Source organism: Bos indicus, chromosome 11 (assembly GCF_029378745.1).
Source record: "Bos indicus isolate NIAB-ARS_2022 breed Sahiwal x Tharparkar chromosome 11, NIAB-ARS_B.indTharparkar_mat_pri_1.0, whole genome shotgun sequence".
Classification (NCBI taxonomy): Eukaryota; Metazoa; Chordata; class Mammalia; order Artiodactyla; family Bovidae; genus Bos; species Bos indicus.
The window spans coordinates 59,496,731-59,511,012 of record NC_091770.1 but is presented as its reverse complement, the minus strand read 5'-3'; the positions used below and the strand labels follow the sequence as shown (position 1 = coordinate 59,511,012).

Here is a 14,282-nt window from a genome sequence, read left to right as displayed (position 1 = left end):
ATGTGAGAGTTGGACTATAAAGAAAGCTGAGAACTGAAGAATTGATGCTTTTGAACTGTGGTGTTGGAAAAGACTCTTGAGGGTCCCTTGGACTGCAAGGAGATCCAACCAGTCCATCCTAAAGGAGATCAGTCCTGGGTGTTCTTCGGGAGGACTGATGCTGAAGCTGAAACTCCAATACTTTGGCCACCTGATGTGAAGAGCTGACTCATTTGTAAAGACCCTGATGCTGGGAAAGATTGAGGGTGGGAGGAGAAGGAGACAACAGAGGATGAGATGGTTCGATGGCATCACCAACTCAATGGATATGAGTTTGGGTAATCTCTGGGAATTGGTGATGGACAGGGAGGCCTTGTGTGCTGCAGTTCATGATGTGCAGAGTTGGACACGACTGAGTTACTGAACTGAACTGAATTGTTGTCCTGACTCCTCTCTAAGCTAAAAGGCAAGAATATTTCTTAGATCCTCTAGTATGTGAGCAAGCAAGTTTACTTAGAAAGAAGATGAGGTTGAATTTATAAGGTTAAAGCCACCTATCAATTGGTCAGTTTCTTATCTTTCTAACTCATTTAGCTCCAGGATGAGTGAGTTAAAATCCTATTCCTGTCATTCATAGCAGTGTGATAAGGTAATACTTTAAGCTATCCTGACCATCAGTTTCCTCATCTGTAAAATGAGGCTACTACTTAGAACTTCCCTCAGTGTTGCAGAGATGATTAAATGAGTCAGCACATGCCAAGGAGGGCCTAGCACTGGGTGTGTTTGTCTTTTATCATTCTCTTTTTCTCTTTAACTGGTTGAATAATCTGTGTTCTGAGAGATTTCTGTCAGAACACAGAACATTTCTTTACATAGAGAAATGATTAATCATTTAAAAATATAAAGTTTATTGTCTCATCTAAATTACTGCTACTTTACTCCAGCTTGGGTATAGTCATTAGCTAACAGAAATGATACGGTACCGTGGACATACTGTGGATTTATGAGAATGCAGAGCAATTGCTCTGTGATCTCCACCAGATCAAATCTCAAATAAGTAAGCATTACAGCAGATTGACTAGTTTAAAAAGTTTTCATTTCATTAATATTATTTTTGTGCTTAATAATGTTTCTGTTTCATTATAATTTATCTCAGATTCACAAAATTGCTTGGTTCATGGTACACTGGAAGCATTGGTTGGCAAACTTTTCAGTCATTTTAATGTTATTATTATTTCATCCAATATCATCTATCTACTTATTTCCCTCTCCTGTAAAGGCCTTGGGCTACTCATTACCTGTTGGCCCTCAGATCCAACCAGTCTGCATTCCCCCTGCATGCCCTTGGCCTGCATTTTAAACAAGGAACAGACCCCCTACAGAATACATGTCCAGACTCCCTTATCCTCTGTTGTCATGTTAGGCTGGGTCAATAGAAGGCACAAGAAAGGAGAGAAGGGGAAAACGCAGGTGATTTTCCTCCTTGTCTCTCCATATTAAACTACCTGGCATGGATTCCATTTTCTTGACTGGAGTCTGACTCTATACTCACCAAATCTAGAGTATTTAAAATGCATTTTAAGTTATGCATATGTTGTTGAAAAGTATATGCTGATACTTGCAAGTTTTAAAAATTTACAGTAATAGACTTTCTTACTTTAAACTTACTACTCTTTTAAAAATCTAATCATGGTGTTGTATAAATTTTACTAATTTTAGAACACTTTATAGTATTCCATCCCTTACAAAGAAAAGAAATTCTACTATTATTTACCATAGTAATAGATATATAAATTGTTTTCAATTCCGCACTGCACATCAGGGAATGATGATACTAGGAAATTCCCTACATCTCATCCTGTTATTTTTGTTCAGTAGCCAAGTCATGCCTGACTCTGGAACTCCAGGCACTGCAGCACACCAAGATCCCCTGTCTTTCACTGTCTCCCCAAATTTGGTCAAACTCATCTCCATTGAGTCGGTGATGCCATCCAACCATCTCATCTTCTGTCATCCCCTTCTCTTCCTACCTTCAATCTTTCACAGCATCAGGGTCTTTACCAATGAGTTAGTTCTTCATATCAGGTGGCCAAATATTGGATTTTCAGCTTCAGCATCAGTCCTTCCATTGAGTATTCAGGGTTGATTTCCTTTAGGATTGACAGGTTTGATCTCCTTGCTGTCCAAAGGTCTTTCAAGAGTCTTCTCCAGCACCACAGTTTGAAAGCATCAATTCTTTGGCTCTCAGCCTTCTTTAAGGTCCAACTCTCACATTTGTAGATGACTACTGGAAAAACTATAGCTTTGACGATATGGACCTTTGTTGGCAAAGTGATATCTCTGCTTTTTAATATGTTGTCTAGGTTTGGTCATAGCTTTTGTTCCAAGGAGCAAGCCTTTTAATTTTGTGGCTGCAGTCACTGTCTGCAGTGATTTTGGAGCCCAAGAAAATAAATTATGCTACTGTTTTCACTTTTTCTCCATCTATTTGCCAGAAATGATGGGACTTAATGCCATGGTCTTAGTTTGTTGAATGCTGAGTTTTAAGCTAGCTTTTCACTCTCCTCTTTTACCCCCATCGAGAGTCTCTTTAGTTCCTCTCACTTTCTGCCATTAGAGTGGCATCATTTGCATATCTGAGGTTGTTGATATCTCATCCTAATGTAATGCATTAAAAGGTTTGCTATTATCATAAGAACTAAAGAGCCTCTTGATAAAGTGAAAGAGGATAGTGAAAAAGTTGGCTTAAAACTCAACATTCAGAAAACTCAGATCATGGCATCTGGTCCCATCACTTCATGGCAAATAGATGGGGAAACAGTGGAAACAGTGACAGACTTTATTTTTTTTGGCTCCAAGGTCACTGTAGATGGTGACTGCAGTCATGAAATTAAAAGATGCTTGCTCCTTGGAAGAAAAGTTATAACCAGTCTAGACAGCATATTAAAAAGCAGAGACATTACTTTGTCAACAAAGGTCCGTCTAGTCAAGGCTATGGTTTTTCCAGTAGTCATGTATGGATGTGAGAGTTGGACTATAAAGAAAGCTTAGCACTGAAGAATTGATGCTTTTGAAGTGTGGTGTTGGAGAAGACTCTTGAGGGTCCCTTGGACTGTAAGGAGAACCAACCAGTTCATCCTAAAGGAAATCAGTCCTGTATATTCATTGGAAAGACTGATGTTGAAGCTGCAACTCCAATATTTGGCCACCTGATGTGAAGAACTGACTCATTTGAAAAAACCCTGATGCTAGGAAAGATTGAGGGTGGGAGGAGAAGGGGACAACATAGGATGAGATGGTTGGATGGCATCATCGACTCGATGGACATGAGTATGTGTAGGCTCCGGGAGTTGGTGATGGACACGAAGGCCTGGTGTGCTGCGGTTCATGGGGTCACACAAAGTCAGACACCACTGAGTGACTGAACTCATTATCATCAGTTCAGTTCAGTTCAGTCGCTCAGTTGTGTCCGACACTTTGTGACCCCATGAACTGCAGCACTCCAGGCCTCCCTGTCCATTCAAATTCCCGGAGTCCACCCAAACCCATGTCCATTGAGTCAATGACGCCATCCAACCATCTCATCCTCTGCTGTCCTCTTCTCCTCCTGCCCTCAATCTTTCCCAGCATCAGGGTCTTTTTCAATCAGTCAGCTCTTTGTATCAGGTGGCCAAAGTGTTGGTGTTTCAGCCTCAACATCAGTCCTTCCAATAGAACACCCAGGAGTGATCTCCTTTAGGATGGACTGGTAGGGTATCCTTGCAGTGCAAGGGACTCTCAAGAGTCTTCTCCAACACCATAGTTCAAAAGCATCAATTCTTCTGTGCTCAGCTTTGTTTATAGTCCAAATCTCACATCCATACATGACCACAGGAAAAACCATAGCCTTGACTAGACAGACCTTTTTTGGCACTTTGCCATTACTTTAATGTCTCTGCTTTTGAATATGCTGTCTAGGCTGGTCATAACTTTCCTTCCAAAGAGTAAGGGTATTTTAATTATGTTGTTGCAATTGCCATCTGTAGTGATTTTGGAGCCCAGAAATAAAGTCAGCCATCATTTTCACTGTTTCCCCACATATCTGCCATGAAGTAATGGGACTGGATGCCATGATCTTAGTTTTCTGAACATTGAGCTTTAAGCCAACTTTTTCACTCTCCTCTTTCACTTTAATCAAGAGGCTTTTTAGTTCTTCACTTTCTGCCATAAGGGTGGTGTCATCTACATATCTGAGGTTACTGATATTTCTCCCGGCAATCTTGATTCCAGCTTGTGCTTCTTCCAGCCCAGCATTTCTCATGATGTACTCTGCATATAAGTTAAATAAGCAGGGTGACAATATACAGCCTTGACATACTCCTTTTCCTATTTGGAACCAGTCTGATGTTCCACGTCCAGTCCTAACTGTCGCTTCCTGACCTGCATACAGGTTTCCCAAGAGGCAGGTCAGGTGGTCTGGTATTCCCATCTCTTTCAGAATTTTTCACAGTTTCTTGTGATCCACACAGTCAAAGGCTTGGGCATAGTCAATAAAGAAGAAATAGATGTTTTTCTGGAACTCTCTTGCTTTTTTGATGATCCAGCAGATGCTGGCAATTTGATCTCTGGTTCCTCTGCCTTTTCTAAAACCAGCTTGAACATCTGGATGTTCACGGTTCATGTATTGCTGAAGCCTGGCCTGGAGAATTTTAAGCATTACTTTACTATTGTGTGAGATGAGTGCAGTTATGTAGTAGTTTGAGCATTCTTTGGCATTGCCTTTCTTTGGGACTGGGATGAAAACTGACATTTTCCAGTCCTGTGGACACTGCTGTTTTTTCCATTTTTGCTGGCATATTGAGTGCAGCACCTTCACCGCATCATCTTTCAGGATTTGAAATAGCTCAACTGGAATTCCATCACCTCCACTAGCTTTGTTGGTAGTGACGCTTCCTAAGGCCCACTTGACTTCACATTCCAGGATGTCTGGCTCTAGGTGAGTGATCACACCATCGTGATTATCTGGGTCGTGAAGATCTTTTTTGTGCAGTTCTTCTGTGTATTCTTGCCACCTCTTCTTAATATCTTCTGCTTCTGTTAGGTCCATTCCATTTCTGTCCTTTGTTAAGCCCATTATCATCAGTTCAGTCGTTCAGTCGTGCCTGACTCTGTGACCCCATGAATCGCAGCACGCCAGGCCTCCCTGTCCATCACCAACTCCCGGAGTTTACCCAAACTCATGTCCATCGAGTCATGATGCCATCCAGCCATCTCATTCTCTGTCGTCCCCTTGTCCTCCTGCCCCCAATCTCTCAGCATCAGGGTCTTTCCATGAGTCAATTCTTCACATGAGGTGGCCAAAGTATTGGAGTTTCAGCTTCAACATCATTCCTTCCAATGAACACCCAGGACTGGTCTCCTTTAGGATGGACTGGTTGGATCTCCTTGCGGTCCAAGGGACTCTCAAGAGTCTTCTCCAACACCACAGTTCAAAAGCATCAATTCTTCGACACTCAGCTTTCTTCACAGTCCAACTCTCACATCCATACAAAACCTTGCAAAAACCATAGCCTTGACTAGACGGACCTTTGTTGGCAAAGTAATATCTCTGTTTTTGATTATGCTATCTAAGTTGGTCATAACTTTCCTTCCAAGGAGTAAGTGTCTTTTAATTTCATGGCTGCAATCACCATCTGCAGTGAGTTTGGAGCCCCCCAAAATAAAGTCTGACACTTTTTCCACTGTTTCCCCTTCTATTTGCCATGAAGTGATGGAACCAGATGCCATGATCATTATCATCAGGGTAGGTTGTTTCTTTTTCAAAATAAAAGGATTCCCTTTTACTTCTTATATTCTGACATTTTCTATCAGAGACTAGGATTGAAAATTATCAAATGCTTTTCTTGCCTCAATGAAATGATTGTACCATTTTCTCCTTTTTTCGCCAAAAGGATAATTTACATAAACAGATTTCTGTCTTAACTTCCCCAGAGATAAAATCTACACAATGTTATATTATGTGCTCTGTATATTATTATGTACTTTTAAAGTTGATTAATAAAATTATGCCTTACTAGGCAATCTATTCTTCTCCTTCATTTATATAGCAAAGATTCAGTATAAATCTTAATTTTCTACTTTTACCCTTATTAGTCATTTTTTATTATTTTTGTCCTTGCTACTTCTTTGCATTTACTTTCCTACTCACTGTGCAGTTTCACTAATATTCTTCTGAAAACCTTATCTATATGCCATACTTTTAATTTAAATTACTATGTTTTATTCAATATTTTATTGTCTTTCTTCTTCAATGAAGAAAGTGGGAGAGATTCAAGAGGGAGGGACAATATATACACCTATGGTTAATTCATGTTGATGTATGACAGAAATCAAACCAATATTGTAAACCAATCATCAATCAATTAAAAAAAATAGCAAAAAGAATTATTTAGCTCAGATGGTAAAGCGTCTGCCTGCAAGGTGGGAGACCTGGGTTCGATCCCTGGGTTGAGAAAATCTCCTGGAGAAGGAAATGGCAACCCACTCCAGTTTCTTGCCTGGAGAATCCCAGGGATGGGGGAGCCTGGTGGACTGCCGTCTATGGGGTCGCACAGTCGGATACGACTGAAGCGACTTAGCAGCAGCAGCAATCCTTTTACATTTATTATATTTACAGTTATATTAGGACTTCTGCTTTTGTATGTCCAGTTTTCTATATATCATATTTATTTCAGACTCTAGTTACTTTGTGTTCCTTCTTCACTCCTAATAGCATTAAATGATTTAAATTTACTTTCTCTTCTGATTTAAGTTTGTTTATTTGATTTTTAGTCTTGGTGATTCATACACATATTTAATTTTATGTATACTTATGTGTATTTCTTCCCATTTCTTAAGGACAATATTCATTTCTTTCTTCCTTCTGATATGTAGATAACCTCACCAAGTATATTTTTCTGCCCTTTCTTAATTTGGGGATATTATTTATTTAGACCACTTTAAAGCTTTTTTAACTCACTTATCCAATGTTATCTTCTAAATTTTGTTTCTTCCTGAGTCCATTTCTATTTTTGAGTACTTCCTCCAAAAGTGTTTTCAAAGAAAATTTTGCATATTAAATTTTATGCAGTCTCATATGCCTGAGGATAATATTTTGCTCTCACATTTATATTATAGCTTTACTTGATAAAAAAATTTATGTTCAGATTTATCTTCCATCAATTCATAAATAATATTATTCTATTACTTTCTGGCATGCAATGCAGTTGTTGGGAAATATGATTTTAATCTGATACTTATACTTTTGTAGGCTATTTTCCTCTCTGGAAGCCTTTAGAATGTTTTCTTTATTGGGTGACCTCAAATATTATAGCAATATATATATATATAAGTGGGTTTTTACCTTTAAGTTTAAGGTTATATCCATTCATCTGCTGATGGACATCTAGGTTGCTTCCATGTCCTGGCTATTATAAACAGTGCTGCAATGAACATTGGGGTACATGTGTCTCTTTCAATTCTGGTTTCCTTGGTGTGTATGCCCAGCAGTGGGATTGCTGGGTCGTATGGCAGTTCTATTTCCAGTTTTTTAAGGCATCTCCACACTGTTCTCCATAGTGGCTGTACTAGTTTGCATTCCCACCAACAGTGTAAGAGGGTTCCCTTTTCTCCACACCCTCTCCAGCATTTATTGTTTGTAGACTTTTGGATTGCAGCCATTCTGACTGGCATGAGATGGTACCTCACTGTGGTTTTGATTTGCATTTCTCTGATAATGAGTGACGTTGAGCATCTTTTCATGTATTTGTTAGCCATCTGTATGTCTTCTTTGGAGAAATGTCTATTTAGTTCTTTGGCCCATTTTTTGATTGGGTCGTTTATTTTTCTGTAATTGAGCTGCAGGAGTTGCTTGTATATTTTTGGAAGCAACCTAGATGTCTATCAGCAGCTGAATGGATAAGAAAGCTGTGGTACATATACACAATGGAGTATTACTCAGCCATTAAAAAGAATACATTTGAATCAGTTCTAATGAGGTGGATGAAACTGTAGCCTATTATACAGAGTGAAGTAAGCCAGAAAGAAAAACACCAATACAGTATCAGATCAGATCAGATCAGTCACTCAGTCATGTCCGAATCTTTGCGACCCCATGAATCGCAGCATGCCAGGCCTCCCTGTCCATCACCATCTCCCGGAGTTCACTCAGACTCACGTCCATCGAGTCAGTGATGCCATCCAGCCATCTCATCCTCTGTCGTCCCCTTCTCCTCTTGCCCCCAATCCCTCCCAGCATCAGAGTCTTTTCCATGAGTCAACTCTTCGCATGAGGTGGCCAAAGTACTGGAGTTTCAGCTTTATCATCACTCCTTCCAAAGAAATTCCAGGGCTGATCTCCTTTAGAATGGACTGGTTGGATCTCCTTGCAGTCCAAGGGACTCTCAAGAGTCTTCTCCAACACCACAGTTCAAAAGCATCAATTCTTCGGTGCTCAGCCTTCTTCACAGTCCAACTCTCACATCCATACATGACCACTGGAAAAACCATAGCCTTAACTAGATGAACCTTTGTTGGCAAAGTAATGTCTCTGCTTTTGAATATGCTATCTAGGTTGGTCATAACTTTCCTTCCAAGGAGTAAGCGTCTTTTCATTTCATGGCTGCAGTCACCATCTTCAGTGATTTTGGAGCCCAGGAAAATAAAGTCTGACACTGTTTCCACTGTTACCCCATCTATTTCCCATGAAGTGATGGGACCGGATGCCATGATCTTAGTTTTCTGAGTGTTGAGCTTTAAGCCAACTTTTTCACTCTCCACTTTCACCTTCATCAAGAGGCTTTTTAGTTCCTCTTCACTCTCTGCCATAAGTATACTAACGCATATATATGGAATTTAGAAAGATGGTATGACAACCCTGTATACGAGACAGCAAAAGAGACACTGATATATAGAACAGTCTTTTGGACTCTGTGGGAGAGGGAGGAAGAGGATGATTTGGGAGAATGGCATTAAAACATGTGTAATATCATATAAGAAATGAATCACCAGTCCAGGTTCAATGCAGGATACAGGAAGCTTGGGGCTGGTGCACTGGGATGACCCAGAGGGATGGTATGGGGAGGGAGATGGGAGGGGGGTTCAGAATTGGAAACATGTGTACACCCGTGGCGGATGCATGTTGCCGTATGGCAAAACCAATACAATATTGTAAAGTAAAAAAAAAAAAAAAAAAAAAAAATTAAAAAAAAAAGAAAAAAAAAGTTTAAGGTTATAGTTGCATTTTTCATCTTCCTTTAAACAGAAGACATATATTATTTCAATTATTCCTTTCTACATTTTTTCTCTGTCTGATATATACAGTCTATGGATGATGGCTCTTCTATTTTTATATTTCATATCTCTAGACTTATCTTTTATTTTGCCAACTTTTTAATCTTTTTCTGTGCTTTCTATAAAATATTACATGATCTCAGCCTCCAGTTACTAATTTTTTTCTTTATTCTATTTTTAGTTCTTTATTTCCTATTTTATATTCTTCATACCTATATTGTAAATTGTTTTTTTATATACTTACATGTCTGCTACCAATTTTATATCCTATTTAAAAGAATTATATGTGGTGCTTTTTAAGTTCAAAATTTGTAAGCTTAATATTTATCTGAAAATTTATTTATTCTCTTGTTTCTTTCATAGACCTTAGTCTTGTCATTTTCCCCTATGATTTCTTATTGCTTTTTGGTGTCAGTTATCTTATCTGTATTGGGGGGTTTTTCACTGTTTTTTTAAATTTTATTTTACATTGGAGTATAATTGATTAACAGCATTGTGTTAGTTTCAAGTGTACAGCAAAATGATTCAGTTATACATATACATTGTATCTATTCTTTTTCAAATTCTTTTACATTTTGGTTGTTACATTATATTCAGCAGAGTTCCTTGTGATTTACAGCAGGTCCTTGATGATTATCCATTTTAAATAGAGCAGTGTATACATGTCAATTCCAGACTCCCTATCCCTCCTTCCAACCCTTTCACCTTGGTAACCATAAGCTTGTTCTCTAAGTCTGTGAGTCTGTTTCTGTTTTATAAATAAATTCATTTATATTACTTTTTAAGACTGCATGTAAGTGATAGATAACATATTTCTCTCTTTCTATCTGACTTGTTTCACTCAGTATGACAATCTCTAGGTCTATCCAGGTTGCTGTAAATGGCATATCTTGTCTTTATTGTAAACCTGGATGCCACAGTTCTATGGTAGGCCTGTCAAAGTGAGTTTAAAAGTGTCTTTGGGATAATACTTCAGGGCCAAGGATATCTGGCATTCCCATCGAGTCTCAACTCATTTTAAGTGACCTTTCCCATCGAAGACCATCAAATATGTCCACTCCTATTTTCAAAGTGCTCTTTCCTTAGGTTGACATTGTGTGACTCTGGTGGGACAGGATCACTGCAAGAATCTGTCTTCTACCCCAGCTGGACTACTTTAGTTTACACTGTAATGTTCTCTTTGTTGACGTTGATGAAGAAAAGAGTGGAACACACCAGAAAGCACTTCCACAGTATGTTGTCTCATTCGGCTTTTGGCCCTGCCCCACCTCAGGTCCCCAGTTTCTTCCCTCATAAATACCCTACCAACTTTCTGTTCCCCAAAGGTCTTTCACAATTTTGCTTTGTGCTCTAGATTCCATCAACTTCTTTCTAACTTCTGTAGTATGTTTAAAGCTAGTTTCATTAGCAGCTTAAACAAAGCTGTGATTTGTTTTCTATTTTATTAATATTCAAAAATGAAAGAATTGTGTCCCTGGCACATATTGATAATATTTGATAATGTGTCATAGCCACTCCCTGCTAAGGTGGACACTTATTAAAAGCAGACCAGAGCCCTAAAATTGAATCGATTTGTTTTCATATGAGATCCAGATTTACACGTAAACTTGAATGGTTCTGTGATGGTATTCAGTGCTTTCTTTTTCTTTTTTATGTTCTGCATGTTTTATAACTTGGAACTATTCAGGTGAAACTTTACAGCTATGTTGAATTGTTGGTAATTTATTAATAATACTTAAAAAAGTGACTGTGCCTGGTATCAGAGTCAAGATACCCTGACATTCTAAAAACAGCTGTTTAGAATTTTGCAAAGCATTATCTTAGTGGCTGATAAACAAAATTGTAAAGCAAGCTTTATTATAATTCTTACTTTATGGATGAGGAAACCAGGGTTAAGAAAGACTCTTTGACTTTTCAAAATTACTTAATCAAGAATGAAAGGCAGGTAAATAGAAAAGACAGAAGAACCAGAGATTGCCAACATCCTTTGGATCATAGAGAAAGCAAGAGAATTCCAGAAAGAAACATCTAGTTCTGCTTCATTGACTATGCTAAAGCCTTTGTCTGTGTGGATCACAACAAACTGTAGAAAATTCTGAAATAGATGGGAATACCAGAACACCTTACCTGCCTCCTGAGAAACCAGAGGAGGTCAAGAAGCAACAGTTAAAAATTGACATGAAACAATGGACTGTTTCAAAATTGGGAAAAGAGTACGTCAAGGCTATATATTGTCATCCTGTTTATTTAACTTATATGCAGAGTACCTCATGCAAAATGCTGGACTGGATGAATCACAAGTGGAATCAAGATTGCTGGGAGAAATATCAACAACCTCAGATATGCAGATGATACCACTCTAATGGCAGAAAGTGAAGAGAAACTAAAGAGCCTCTTGAAGAAGGTGAAAGAGGAGAGTTAAAAGCTGGCTTAAAAGTCAACATTCAAAAAAATAAGATCAAGGCATCTGGTCCCATCACTTCATGGCAAATAGATTGGGAAACAATGGAAACAGTGGCAGGTTTTATTTTCTTGGGCTCCAAAATCACTGTGGATGGTGACTGCAGCCATAAAATTAAAAGACACTCCTTGGAAGAAAAGCTATGACAAACCTAGACAGTATGTTAAAAAGCAGAGATATCACTTTGCTGACCAAAGTCCATCTAGTTAAAGCTATGGTTTCACCAATAGTCATGTATGGATGTGAGAGTTGGACCATTAGGAAGGCTGAATGCTGAAGAATAGATGCTTTCAAATGTACTGCTGGAGAAGACTCTTAACAATTCCTTGGACAGCAAGGAGATCAAACCTGTCAATCCTAAAGGAAATCAACCTTGAATATTCATTTAAAGGACTGATGCTGAAGCTGAAGCTCCAATACTTTGGCCACATGATGCAAAGAACTGACTCACTGGAAAAACCTTGATGCTGGAAAAGATTGAGGGCAGAAAGAGAAGGCAATAACAGAAGATGAGATGGTTGAATGATATCACAGACTCAATGGACTTGAGTTTCACCAAACTCTGGGAGACAGTGAAGGACCAGGAAGTCTGGAGTGCTGCAGACCATGGGGTCGCAAAGAGTCAGACATGACTTAGCTACGAACAGCAACAAATAACATAAAGAAAATCACAGAACCTGGACTACCTGAAGTGCAGGAATAAGCAGGCACAAGTACTGAGTATGCTAGCACAAACAAAGCCAGCAGATGGCAGCAAATGCAAGGAATAGATTTATCCTTATGGCTGCAAAACCTGAAAGAACTGTCTGGCTATCAGAATTTAGCCTTAGTTATGTGTGTGTGCTTAGTTGCTCAGTCGTGTCCGACTCTGCAACCCATGGCCTGTATCCCGCCAGGCTCCTCTGTCTGAGGAATTCTCCAGGCAAGAATACTTGAGGGGGTAGCCATTCCCTTCTCCAGGGAATCTTCCCAACCCAGGGATTGAACCCAGGTCTCCAGCATTGCAGGCGGATTCTTTACCAACTGAGCTACCAGGGTAGCTTCTGTTTAACAGAATAACTAGAAAATAAGTGTAAGACAAAGAACACACACTTAGTTTAAAATTGTGTTCGCAGTGGGGAAGCAGTGGGTGGGAGGGCCATGGTAGAGCGAGGTGGAAAAACTGAGGGGCTTTCCACACAGCTTTCCAAAGTGGAAAACATTTCGGTTTCCACACTTAATTTTTAAAATGTCAAAACAATGGCATTTTCCTTCTCTCCACACTACTTCTGACTTCTGTTTCTATCTCTAATTTTTCTGACTGTTTTTTGTACTACTTCCCTTCTACCTTCCCATTTCCCGATACATAAATTTTTTGAATATACATTTTCTTATGTCCTCCACCTTGTTGAAGATGTTTTAAGACTACATCCAAATACCAGAAAGCAAGATGAAGGAGGAAAGGGAAGAATGCTCCCTTTCTTTAAAGCAATTACTTGGAATTTGTCCACATCACTTCCTTACACATACCAATGCCCAGAACTTAGTCACTAGGCTACAACTACTTACGGAGACTGTATTATACAGACCTTAGCCAGGCAGCTTGTGATCAGCTAAAATTCAGAATCTTAATGCCTGCAGGAAGAAAGAAGAATGGATATTAGGAATCAACTCCTTTTCTTCCTCTGCTACATTGTTTGGAATGCCTATTAGGTATTCACATGTCTGCCTCCTATATCATCCCAGAACTGAAATCCCACAGTGCATGTTTTATAGTTAATTTTCCATGTAAAATGCATGATCATATTTCCATAGCAATAAGCATCTTAGAGTAACCTGAGATCTGATGTTGCAACAAGCTTTGTGTTACTAGAACTCTGTAATGTGTTTAATATGTCCCTTGATTCTAGACTTTTTTTTACTGCTTCCAGTTCTCAGTAGTAAAATTAATGTTTCATATAGAGAAGATCTTGCATACATGCTTAATTTTTTTTTGTTTAAAGTACATTCTGAAAAACTGTATTACCAGTGAATAATTGCAATTTTTAAATTTTTTGTGTTGACAAGCTATACTCTCATACTATAAACAATCTAAAATGGTCTGTGAAAATGTCTATGTCCTCATACCTTCACCAGACTGTTTTTATTTTGTTTCTATCATTTGTTCATTTGTTTAAGTCATTTGCAATTTTTCTTATCTATATCTTCTTAAAGTAGTTAATAAATATATTGCAATTATCTTGATCAGAGATATGTCATACATATAACTATGGTATATTTCTACTACATTTTTAAATGGAATATTTTTGGTGTATGGAAATTATTGATATTTATACATTCACTTTTTTTCTACACAAAGTACTTGCCTCTTTATTAGTCTCTTTGGCTTACCAGTTTAATCTTATATTATCTAAAAATAATAATCACATTGTCATCACAGTAATACTTCAAATTTCTTTTTTATTTTGTTCCCTCAGCTAAAACTTCTGAAACACTATTGAATAAAGGTGGAGACACTAGTTGACCTTATCTGGTTTCCCAATGGGCTTTCCGG

General features: G+C 38.5%; 1 long non-coding RNA gene across 1 annotated transcript in view; it reads right to left on the bottom strand.

Annotated features, from left to right (window-relative positions):
• LOC109566191 (uncharacterized) overlaps positions 1–14,282 on the bottom strand; it is an 87,994-nt gene that overhangs the window by 32,494 nt on the left and 41,218 nt on the right. The window contains exon 2 of the long non-coding RNA XR_002181763.2: positions 13,318–13,363. This is a non-coding gene — a long non-coding RNA (uncharacterized lncRNA). The remainder of the gene's footprint in view (positions 1–13,317; positions 13,364–14,282) is intronic.